This window comes from Topomyia yanbarensis, chromosome 3, assembly GCF_030247195.1.
Source record: "Topomyia yanbarensis strain Yona2022 chromosome 3, ASM3024719v1, whole genome shotgun sequence".
In the NCBI taxonomy this organism is placed as follows: domain Eukaryota; kingdom Metazoa; phylum Arthropoda; class Insecta; order Diptera; family Culicidae; genus Topomyia; species Topomyia yanbarensis.
The window spans coordinates 119,837,493-119,851,153 of record NC_080672.1 but is presented as its reverse complement, the minus strand read 5'-3'; the positions used below and the strand labels follow the sequence as shown (position 1 = coordinate 119,851,153).

The window sequence follows — 13,661 nt, the reverse complement described above, 5'->3', positions numbered from 1 at the left end:
AACGTTACCACAGGAAATCCTGGGTTGATAATATCATGTCACAACCAGGCAAAATTATAGCACAGTGAGCTCGTAATTAGCTGTGGAAGCCCTAATCGTTGTGAAGTGATGATAACATACTTACATCAAGTCGTTCCAACCTCGAATACCTAACGTCAGAGACTGAAATGATAACTGTCAATGCGGCGAGAACCATAAACTTTAGGAATATCGCTCGGGGGATTCCCAAACAGTGATTCTTTTAGGGCTTGTGCTCTTAACCGCACGTACTCAGTTATATTTAAACAAAGAACAATATAAATTAGGTGAAGAACACAACGTTGAAATGAAAGTTCTACTTAGTTGGGATGCAGTATCAAGTTGTTCATAGACTAATGATATATATAAAGCCGAACGCGTCACTATCTATCCAATTGAATCCTCTCTCTTGTATATTTTAGAAACAATCTTACCGATACTGTCCAATTGTCATGGGTTCGTTGGCATCGATACTGAAGATTTGAATAAGCAAAAAACCAAACAGACACCGTTAAATGCAAAGTAAACCGCTGAGTCAGCATTGTTCACGTGTTTTTACAAACGGCGTGTTATAAAGCATTACGTGAGTTGCAATTCGTGATCCCAGACTGGGTTAAGCTGGGATGAATCATCAAATTTTAAGCAGTAACATCTGAATTCGATTAGCCAAACGACAGTTTAGTGATTCGAAGCCTTTCTTTGTGCAAGTTTGCCTTTCTAAAGTTGAGGTTCCAGCTTCAACAACTACTGTTTAATGAGCTTCGAAAACCCACATAAAACTCATAATTAGTAAATAAAATAAATTCGTAGATATAACGAAAATGATTACACAATACACGAATTCAGTCGTCATTTCCTGTAATAAAGTTTTTTGTGAATTGTAAATAGATCGTTTCGTTCGTTTCACGCCCTAAAAACATGGCGACTTGATGAAATTTAAAATTTCAATAGTTAGTGTACGTTGCACGAAATTTATCGTCGAGGGCAAAACTATTTTTCGTGAATGAAATGTATTGATTCATTGTCTTACTACTACTTAACTTTTCCATAGAACTCCGAGTGATTCATCATATATACGAAAAATCGAATATTTTACGAAGGTTTTCTATACGCAACCTATTCGTAGCACATTTACGAATGTATTATCTCAGTGTAAAAACTCACACCAGGAGACCTAATTGGTGGAGTTGACAAAACTTTACAAATACCGAAATTACTGATTTTAATACAACCTATAATCAGATAGTAAAAATTGTAACATTCGTATTAACAGCCTAAAGTGTATTCTACTTCACTCTGGTTATGTCTTATGTTAGCGGCAGCATCAGCTATAATCCTACTCGTTCTGCCAACAGAGTAGGCATTTGCAATAACGAAATTCGGTTAGAAACATTCCTTTTATATCAAGCGATGAAATGTGTAGGACGCTTATGAGTACCAAGATTATGTCTGTGTTAGGGAAAGTCTTTCGCAAATTTGTGAAAATTGTATATGTATTCCTTTTGTTTGCAGATTTACGAATATTTTAATAGTGTGCTATTAAAATGCACAAATTTAGTATCAATTTTTTACTGTCAATTGTCTGAATCGATTGATGCTTGCATCGTGAACATCCATCAACAATTAACAAAACTTAAACGAAAAATTTACGTTTTCTTAAATTTTCACACTTTTTTCAATAATATGAATTTTTCAATTGTGAACAGTGGAAATACGCAATTCAAGTTGCAATAGATTTTTAAGTTAGACTATTCTGACTCGATTGGTATTTAGATGGCACATACTCATTAACAATTAACAACGTTACAGTTGTTTAATGTTATGCCACATTTTCGCGACGCGGATCGAATATTAGTTTTATATCTAGTCCTAGCCCCATAAAGTCGAGAAAAGCATTTTCTATCTCTTTAATTTTTTAATCGGAGCTAAAAAGTGCCTGTTTGCCGATGAGAGAAAAAATCCGCTTATTAGTAATACATTTGTTGTTTGGCAACAGAAAACCGGTCAATTATTCATTTATTTGTGCGTTTAGCAGAGCTGAAAACCGTCTATTTATTATGATTTGTTTATTTATTAGCAGCTCATTATTCAACAGTGATTTCTCTCGCCAATCTAGAATATTAATCACTATTTGTGTTGCTGCTCAACCTGTAAAATTAATGGGAAAAAGCATTAACGGAAAATAAGCGCCAATAATTTTTCACAAAATTTTGTTAGTACTGTTTAGCGGTCGCCTTTGGCTTTTTAACCTTCTTACCACCGCCACCAGCGGTGTTCTTTTTTGGTGGTAGCCGATTTCTTCGGTTTCTTTTCAGTCTTCTTGGGCAGGCTTGGATATTAGGCGACACACCACCCTGGGAAATAGTCATGCCGGAGAGCAATTTGTCGGCTCTTCGTCATTTCGAAGGACCAGCTGCAGATGACGGGGAATTATTTTAATCTTTGTGTTATCGCGGGCTGCGTAACCTACCAGTTCCACTACTTTGCCGGTGAGATATTCCATTACGGCTGCCAAGTAGACCTGTGATGCGACACCGACAGTTTCGGCCTAGTTGCCATTTCTTAGGAAACGATGGATTCGTCAAACAGGACGTGTTGGTGTAGCCAGCACGAGTGGAACACACGAACGATGCCGTACTCGCATACGACCCACGGTTTTATACTGGGTTCAGTTTACGTTCGAAATCAAAGGGGCCGGCCATCGTACAAAATTAGTTTACTTCCATTGTCAAACTGGAGGAGCTCAGTTGCTATCGATTTGTACGAAACAATCATGGTGCAGATAAAACCTGCTATCACAAAATCCAGTATTTCCGTTATTTTCAGTAATTGTGCATTCTAGGGAATTAGTTACAAAATTGTTGTACATTTTTTTAATCAGATAGCGTAAAAAATTAATGTTTCCATTCAGTACAACAGCAGATATTCACGTTCAAATTCCGGCCGAAAATTTTTCAGCGTTAGGAGTATTCTGCTTCATAAATTCAGGATAAAAACCTGTTTGAAAACTAATGCTGAAATAATGGGCTTAGCACTATTTAGTAATTCGCGCTGCAAAAATAATATTTTATGCCATTTGGAAAGTTTAAATGCAGTAAACAAGAAATTAGTAATTCACGTAGAATATGGTTCCTTTCGATTGGTGCAAAAAAGGGATTTATTAATGTTAGAAGTGCCCATCACGATTTCGCCCCGAGATATTTTGAAAAGATGCTTCAGAAAGGAAACGTTACGTTTAAAATTAGAAATCTTCACTATTTAAAGTCTAAATTCTATTTAGTATTGATCGCTATCGTAGTTGTGTTGAGTAATCTTCTATCAGATTTTAAATTGAACTAAGCGAAAAATTGAACTAAGCGAATAATCATAAAATATCTAAGAATAACGCTATAAACAATGGTGAAAGAAAGGAACTTCCAGGAGCAATACTCAATTAAAGATTGAGATTTACTGATGAGCACTTTAACAGTCCAATTTTTTCAATTCTGTTATATGGTTTATTAGAAAACAATACGTCAGATGGTTGTTCATTGTCTAGTAAATGGAATTTTGCCTGCGTGATTTTTTCCTAGGTACGGCAGGACTGAGCAGAATGTCATATCCACCGTTGATAATACGTTATCTTCACGTTATGCTTCATTTGTCTGAATGCTAGCGTTTTTTCAAAACACTTCGTCGTATGGCGCAAAACGCAAACATATTTAAAAATATTTAGGAAGGTATCGGAATTATTTTACTAAAAGTCTGTTTTTCCCAGTCAAACTTTTATTAAAAATTCTGCAAGGAATTCCAGAACAAACGCAACAACCAACTTTGTACAGTGAAAAACTGCTTTAAATTAACATCAATAATTTTCATTCAGGAGTTTCATATTTGTTTTATACATCTAACAAAGCTACCAGTGCAATTTTTACCTTACTCAATTATACACAAACGCACAAAGTTTCGTGTTCGCGTTCACTGCCAGAGTGATGTCAAGTCAATTAGTTTATTTCTTTGGAGGATTTCGGTTATGGACGGCCATCGCACCAATTTCGCTCACCGAAGAGAAAGTTTCCACAGTGGAGCAATGCCATAATCACCAAAGCGTTCTTCTATTTTAACCTTAGGCAGAAACCAAACCATAATTTTACTTCCTAGTATATTGATACATTTAGAAAGTTGAGCTCTATGTATGTGATAAAAAAAAAACTTCACATTTCGATCTAGAGCGAAGAATTGTTTGCCATTTTGTTTTAAATGTTCGTTTTTTAACTTTTTAAGACACTTAACCGAACATAATCGATCAGATCTAATCGCACAGTGGCACCCTCTCCATACAAAGTTGTGACAAAACTATAAAAATGGTTTATATGGGCAAAAGTTGGGGTTTTAACTAATTTTTGGTGAATTCATTTCAGCCATCAGTTTAGAAATTTCAGGATTCTTTTCTTCAATAATTTTTATGTAAATTCATTTGACGGTGGTGATTGTTAAAGGGTTAATATACACGTCAACAATGATAGCGAATCACATCTGTTAGCAGAAACTAGTAAAAAGCACAATTTTTCCAACAATATGAGGTTGTGAGGCAGATTTATGAGCTATAGGACGTCTCCATAATGGTATTTTCAAAAACACGAATTCATTGGCACAAAAATGCGAGGATGAGGCCCATTCCGCCCATATATCTTGAAACTACTCTAAATTTTGAATCAGATTCAAGAAATGTGACCCATGGGTGGCCATCTTAAAAATTGTAAGGTGTATAAAGATCATTTATTGATAAAACTTGCAATTTTTCAATTAATTTTCCATGATGCAGAAAGAACGTAAATGATTTCTGCGCAAAAAGCTTAAATTTACAGTTTAACATCATCATTCTTTTTCCCAAAGAGGTCAAAGCTATTGCAATCGGCTATACAGTTCTTTAGATATCACCATTTGAAGTTTGAATTGAATAGAAATTCTCGACATCACTTGCTTCAACGACATGTTAAAAATTCATTTTCATCCGAATATTTTGAGATAATTTTATGCAATGGATTACTTAATATTTCGAGATATTTTATTCAATTGAAAGGAAAAAAATAAATTAAATATTTGTAAAAGAATCACAAGACATTCATTTTTTTTAGGTTTTGTCACACGTCGTGCCACTATGAATCGGTATAACAATACTGTACCGAAATATACACAAAGAGGGTCTTGCAATATGTTTCATCATCCACCTAGGACGCAATCGAATTTCGTCAGCAATTTGTCATACAGATTGCTATGGGCCTCAAAACTTTGGTTCGCTTTTCTACCTGTATTTTGATACTTTTCAATCCAATGTTTTTCTCATTTGAGAGTTTTGCCATTAGCGATAAATTTCCTGTCGATAGTGTTGATATTCGTTAATAAAATCATTCGAATCTTATTTAGAGTTGGTTTGCTGTTTTTGTTTCAAACCGCTTTGAGGTGTTCTGTGGACGGTTTCGGACCATTTTTGCATCTTTCTAATAATAAACGTATATTGTGGTTTGGGCGTTTTAATTAGCTCAGAATCAATAGAAAATGCACTCGTTCCGTTAATGGTATAGAATGAAACTGTGCACTCAAAATGTCAAATGCTCAAAAACTTTTATACAATATATGCATGAGTTTGTTCTAAAACTACTACTCTTGGATGTAAACTAGCAATGGGTGACTTAGCAATTGGCATAAAGTTTGAAAGGGAAATTTCTTTACAGTATGCAATTCCCTTATTTTGAACCAATTCACCCCAATCTAGGCAGTGTCAAAAGTATCAGAGTAAACTATATTTATATTTGACAGCGAATACTTAACAACGATAATTTTAGAAAATTAAATTTTATTAGGTAGCGAACACTCTATTAGTGTTTTATTTTTCACTCTACAGTAAAGAAACAAACACAATTTGAATTACCATATTTTCTAATGAAATGCTGTTCAATTTGAAAAGAAAATTCGCAAATCCATATTAGATCTACCGTCCCTTGGTTATTTTAACTTATTAAACAAACGACATTTTTAGACACAATTTATTTTATAAATTTCTCTCTTATTCAGTACCATGTAGAATGGAATCCCGTAGAACATGGGACGGACTTGCGGTTATGGGCAGTATACACAGTGTAAAAATAGTCTATCACTAATTTATATATCTGGAATTCACTTCAAAGCAAGAGAATCTTTTTCTTGCATATCTCACCAATGCAGAAAACTTTGGCCAATCGCATGAAAAACTTCAAAAATTGGCTTTTGAATGTGGAGTACGCGTCGATGTTCAAATACCGGTGCATTGAGACTAAAATATAATGGTAGTTTTATTGAAAAGCTATTTAGTACGTTTCATAAAAACCCCAAACATTTCCATTTGATTTCTTATTTATGACACACCACCAACTTACTCTATGTTTACCACACATTTGCCGCGGGGCCGGGATATGTTGGCGGGCTTTTCGCGCCACTTGAGGTGAAAAATGAAAACTGAAAACAACGCCAGCTAACTCCGGTCTCCCCTACTATCAGAATGCATGCGATTGTTGATGGATATGAGAAACCAATTAGCAGACGAGTGAGTGTGAATGCAAGCAATCCGCTTCCGCTCAGTTTTCAATGACTCGATTTAATTTTGGTATTTGGCATTCATCATCGTTCAAAGCCGAAGAAGGCCGCAAGAGGGAATTTTAAAAGTGCTCCATACACATAATTAAATAAAAGTCGCAAGGATAGAACATGCTTCGTAAAACCCGTTTCAAATATATTAGAATATAAAACCCGGATATAAACTTCAAGCATAAAAATCGGACTGGGACTTTCGTTTGTAAGAGTCGAATAAAAAACCTTCAGTGAAAAAACCGGAAAATAATATATCCGATTCTTACAAAGGAGTTTTTGTTAGCCGAATTTTAATCTTGAACATCAAGATATACGGATGCTCCTACGAGCGAATTATTTATTTTTAACCGGTTTTTATACTGGAGGTTCATCCTTGCCGAGTTTTACGGGTGAGAACTTTTTAAACGATTTTTATACTGAAGAATTTCTGTCCGATTTTAATAATTGAGTTTATTTCCGATTTTTATATTCTAATATCTTTGAAACGGGTTTTGCGAAGCATGTACTATCCTTGCGACTTTTATTTTCGGTCGCTCATATAAGAAAGATGAAAACTGCTTCTAAAATGTTTAAATGCTGTATTTGAAGTGCAGAATAATGTACCACTTGGATTGATTGGGAGAGAACGTTAACACAATAACCGTTGTACTGAACGGATATATTGTTAATTAAACCGATACAATATGCTTATATTAATTAAAATATAATAACAAATAGTAGCATTTTCATTAAAAGGGTATTTTTCAGCATTTTTATTTCAATTGCGATTTTTTATGGTTAAGTTGACCAATCAACTATTTTTTTAATTTGTTCAGTTATCTATACAAATTCATCTCATCAAAAATATACGGTTGAGAATCGTCTCTTCAAATTTTAAAATGTTCAATCAAAAATGACTGTTTGAGCAAGCGAACTTTTTACTATTGGTTCCAAAAGATCATCGCTTCAGACAAAGCTCATTTTTGGTGCATGCGAAACAACCTATTCATGTGAGACGAGCGGTCGTAGAAGATCTTAAAGATACCATTTAATTTATATAAAGTGACTGTGTGGTGCGCTTTGTACACGAATGGCTTCCTAGGCCCATATTTCTTCTATAATTAAGCTGCAGCCAACGTAAACATCATTTGCGAGCATTATTGAGACATGGTTGAGGACTGGTTGCTACTAAATGTTAGTACACAGGATTAGGAAGAAGTTTTGTAAAAAAATGTCAAATGTTGTAAATGGGATATATTCAATTACTTGGAGAATTCACTGAATGTATGGTCCAGCGCGATGTTTTCCTGTTCATTTATTGGTGTGATCCGAGTTTTGCGAGTGACTCTGGAATTTCTTCATAACGGGCGTTATGAAGCTTGGTTTAGATCAATTTTCCTAATATTATGTGAAATGTGTTCCTTTTGGGAAAAAAATTCAAATTAAGTGCGAGAAAAACTTCTCATCCATACATTCTGATGAATGAAATTTATCCCCATTCTTCTAATGTTGAAAAGGACAACCAGGATTCTCAATCAAAAATTGCATAATTTATAACAATGAATTATCTAGATAACAGTTACATTCCCGACTTTTTTATAGTCCATGTAGGATTTAACAACTCTTTTTTCTTGAAAACGGTGGAGTCAAGAAACAAGAAAAGCATTTTTTCATAAAGATAGGTGCTTTCCTCGCAGTGCTAGAAGCAGCTCAATTTTTACCTTTCAATCTCAATACAATTCCCCCAGAACAAAGGCGTCGTTTATGTTAAAGGCTCGCACAGAGTAAAGCCAAATCTACCTATCAAAACGTCCTTCTTTGTTCGGAGAACATTAAAAAAAGTATTAGTGTTGATAAAAATAATATCATGGCGAAATATTTCAATCGACTGCACAAGACGCTGTATTTTTGTACCAACGTAAAATAAATTACATGGAAGAGTAGTATGAATAAAGTGCTACAAGCCACGAAACAGTAAGTTTTCAATTCACTCCATATTCATTTATTGTGTAACTCGGTTGAAGTCACTCAAAGTAACATCAAAAACTGTGGGTGCCAGGAACAAAGAAGAGGGCTGCATTTTAGGCAGTGTTGCGCATTCCTTTGTACGGGACTCTATAATACTACAGACTTTACCCTAGAATATTTACGATAATCCGATTGCGTGGAAAACGTAGTCAAAGACAGGCAAAATTAATAAGTTTTATCAGTTTTCAACAGTATTGCAACATAACGAAGATATATGAAAAATTAATTTTCCATCGTCAACGCAAACTGTCTCTGGCAGCACTGCTCCTTCAGAATTCAATCAGGCTAATGGCAATAATTTCTAGAGCTGATCCTTGTAACTGTTAATACTTAAATGAAAGGCAATAGTCCCCTTCATTGGTCTTACTTGTTTCTGTGAGCAAATCTTGCCTCAATCAAAAGTGATAGCTGTTTAAGAACGTTGTTGTCCACAAACAACATGGGCATGAAGGGGTTAAGTTCATTTAAATTGAATGTTTTGAATTTAAACCAATTGTATTTTAACAGATAGGATCTGATCTGCAAAAAGTGTAATTCTAGATTTCAGACCCGTTTTCCTAGTATGAGAAAAGAAATTGAAAATGACACGAATACATTATAGAAAAAATAAAATCTGTTTGCTATAATCAACATCTTTAAAAAGGTAGAAATATCGAATAAGTTTGGTTAACATATCTCTGTATACCTCTATGATAATAAATTATCATTGGCGCCCAAGAACCGATGGAATTTGAAAATTTGTAAACTGCAAACACCCAAATTCATCTGTATAACCCAACATTTTATTTTAATTTACCGAAAACTATATACGCTTATTGACAGATGTTTATATATATTTTATGCGGAGAACTCGGTGATAGATTGTTTTACTGAATTGATTACCGAATGGGATACTATTCAAATCCACAGGAAAATTTTACTGAATCCGATGAATCAAACTTTATGTGTAAATTCAACCGTTTGAAAGAGATACAAGCAGAAATTTACTAATATAATACCTTAACGAATAGTCCTACGTCAACACTGTGGTTGTTTCGTGGACATTACCCACCCCTATTTTTTAATGAAGTTGTTTCATAAAGATATGTGAATAAAGGCTCGCCTTCTCACTGTTGTTTGTTGATAAAGATCCAGCGTATTTGATAAAGAGAATATGAAAACTAAGCAGCGATAGCAATGGTGATGTCAGCTTTACAGTAAAATCCACTAATCGTTTTATTGTAGTCCTCATACGACAACATAGCTGACTGCTGGCTTATTTACTACTACTCAATTCTTCTCCTGGGCGTATTATATTAACATTGTTGACATTACGGTTTAGCTTAGAAATTATGACTATTTTTCTGTTTAATTTTTTTTACTCACTCCAACTCAAATGGGTTGCGCTACTTGTGAAACATAATATACCTACATATGTTCATTTTGACCCGAGAATGCAGTGCTTGCCAATCGATGTTGGTATCAGCTAGCGAAACGTTATTTTTAGTCTTCGAATTGTAGTCGGACCAGTTGATCCAGTTTCTCATTTAAATGAAGCTGGAACCTGTTGGCCTTTTGCGGAGAATTTTCGATTGTCGTTTGCAGATGTTTTATATGGAAGTCGATTTTTTCGACGATGCCTTTGTTGCGATCACAGAACAATCCCCCCGATGAAGTCAGATGCATTTGAGTTATTCAAGGATGCCATCACAAGTTATTTATTAGAATTATTCACAAGTAGCTTTATTTTCCCGAGGACTATAGACACGTGCGCTAATATTAACAGTTATCAATTTAATAATCAATATTATGATGATATGAAGGCGTGTAAAGTAATCTAGCAATTGGAAATATTTACTCTAGGGAATTCAAGCAATCTTGTCAATATTTTTATTGACAATATTTTTATCTCGTACAGGATCCGTTTAATAAGCTGAGGTATTAGTGACCATATTTACTATAAACATTCGAACAGAGAAACGTCAGTTGTCGTGACTTGTTTCAAAACGTAGGTATATGTGCTTGTCTCTCTGAGACAAACAACTTAATTGCGTATATAGATCAGATTCTTGGCTCGAGCTCAACCGTTTAATTGAACGCATTGATAAAGCAAAAATAAAAACCCCTACCTAGGGGGTAATCAGTTATCTACAACTGAATGAAATTTGCTTCACTAATTTTTCGCACATTTCCTAGATATGAACGGATTAATCCTGAAAATGTTCAGCGGCTCGCTATTGTAATAGTTATGTGACACAATTAAAGGACGCCCACTTGAAATGATAATTAGATCGTTCGGCTAGCTGAACTGTCACAGAACTGTAAACCGGAAGATATTTATGTACCTACTACGCAATTAGCAATTCTCTAGACACCAACAGTGAACTAGGTATCACTTTACAACTTTGTGCGCATCGCACTTGTTTCCGACTATTTGATACAGGTGCTGTGAAAGTGCGCTATGCGTTCAGTACTGGCTGACCTTGAAGATGTAACTTTTGCGCGGCAATATTACCTATCGACTGTCGCGTGATTGATAACCGCCACGCCCATATTCCTATCGGTTGATATACACGGACTGGACAACATAGCGCGTTTCATATCGAGTAACTTTTGAAGTGAGAATCGTTTTGGACCATTTCAATTAATCCAGAACAAACCGGATTGTCCGGGGTGTGAAACCTTGCCAACCGGTTTTCTGAAAGAGCACAATGAAACCGGCTAACATTACAATAGAGAAAATTCTGCAAGTGGAAGATTTCAAGTTTATTTACCGCATGTTTACATTTGCTGGGAGTATGCGTGTGAGTTGTTGGCGGGTATCCGACTCCAAATCGGTTTTGCTATTCTCGATGGAATTTTAGTTGTTTGAATGGAATCATTTGAATCATTTAACAGGTATCTGCTTTCTGATTAATAACTATCATGAATATAGCCTGGAATCCCTGTGTACCTAAAAAGTGCAATCTTTTCTCGCAAACCCCCTAATCACCAGTCATTACAATGTATGGACATTTTCTGTGTAAATCACCGCTTCGCCGTTGGTTGCAGTTAAATTGCGTCATCCGGATTCCCAGAATTGTTCTGTTTCAGCGCATGTGTTTTGATTTCATTGTCGACCAAATTGACATCAGTAAGCCTTATCTTCCTTATTGATCCAATTGCGGTCAATACGTACGGAATTGAGAATGAATCGTTATCAGTCGGTGGGTTGAATTGACTTGCTGCACTCGATAGACGATCGCCTAGCAGTGCTAGTACCAGTGAAAGATCGTGGGTGTTGGAAATGTCCCTCCTCTTCCCGCCTACGCTTTACGAACTTCCATTCATCGTTTTAGCGAGCCTGGTAGATGGCATCCCGCTTGGCCAAGTTCAAAAAATGTTATCGTTAGCTGTGTAATCGCAATCCACTGTACCCCCACTCAATGACGTCAGAGGTGTGCGCGCTGCTGAAAGTCTCGCTCGTGGGTGGTATTGGTGGAAACATTGCGACTCCAAAAAAGCTCCCATTTCTTATGCACATGCTCGGATTCTCATTACATTTAGTGCTCGTTGTGTGGGTTTCTATGATAGAACTCGTGCAGTGTTAGTAACTTCTTATGTGTGTTTTCATTGAGTGATGTATCGTGTTGGCGGGGTAAAGGGGGAAGGGAAACACGTGGAGACTCAATATGACATTGCGAAAGTAGGTGAAAACGACAGCAACGCTAGTTTTGTTCTCGTGAAATAGGATATTTAAAAATGAGCAAGTAGAATAAAAATCTGTCAAAATTTCTTGTAAACATTCATTGAATGAAGTCACTCTGTCATGTAAATGTATGTGTTATTTGTAACATATCTAGGATGATGCAATTCATCTTGACATTGCATTAGATGCAATACCTAAATTCATACCGATTGTCTGGTCCAATTGGAAAGTCAACTTCACCGGGTAAATGAGAAAAAAATCTTGTGCAGTGAAAGCATGAGGCAAAATGTTGCTTCGGCGCTAGAATCAAGCAAACCACAACTAATACAAAACGAGCCCTCGAACCCGTAGGAAGTACTACACAGCGTATTTTTTGTTCGCTTCGGTTTGAGCTATATTTACCCTCGCAGCACTTGAAAATGAAAAATCGGTTCAAACTTCCCATCGGGCAGAAAATAAACAGTGAAATATATCGTTGCAATACCCGCTTCAACAAGCTAACAAGCGTCGAAGCCGAAAGCACTCATTCAGTCAGTTGATATATCGTGAGCTCGCGCACGTTGCCCCGAGACGTCTCGGTTGGCACCGCGGTCGAATGACGTGCCTCTTTCCGTTGCAGTTGTGACCAATCGCAACGCTAGAGGCTCGCCGCCGCTGTTTTTCTCGTAGTCGTCGTCGTCAATGGCAGCGTAGTTGTGGGTCGTCATAGCACACAGCCACAGGATTGCGCTTGTTTGTGCTTGTGTTTTTTCTTCTTCCTCTTCCAAGGGATATATGGATGGATACAGACGAGGGCAACCATGGAACCGCTTACCGGAGTACCAGTTCTGGCCGACTGACGTTATGAATAGCACTGATGAAAACAGCGTGGGCGTCTTGGTTCGATTTTTGTTTCTTCCTCTCGTCCTCTCAGCCGTTAGGTTAGAGAAAATGCGTACAAGACGTCAATCCTACACACGTGTCTGGTGAAGATTTCTGATATTCTGCCCTTGTTCGAACGACCTGCTCATTTTCAACACTTTCTAGCCAAATGAGCAGTAGGCGTAATGTAAATAACGTTCATTTGCATTAGAGTCGATTAACTTGACAAAATAATAAATAATCATTAATATATCAATTGTGGGCAGGACTCACAACGGGAGCCTCTTATCTATAAATTTCTGACTAACAGCGCAAACTTTACAAAAAATAAAAGAAAATTTTTTTTTTGCTTATTTCGGATATCTAAGATAAGAAAAATATGGTCAAGAAAGGATTTACTCGAATTCAACTTCGTTCGTCTGTTAGAGCTCATCAAACTACTAACTATGAATTTTCATATGAAGCTGATAAAATCGGGTCAAAAAGCTGATAAATTCGGGGG

The 13,661-nt window shown here is 36.1% G+C and overlaps 1 protein-coding gene across 3 annotated transcripts in view; it reads left to right on the top strand.

The window, feature by feature from the left end:
• Positions 1-13,661, top strand: part of LOC131693654 (hexokinase type 2) — an 84,382-nt gene that overhangs the window by 12,601 nt on the left and 58,120 nt on the right. The window lies entirely within an intron of this gene.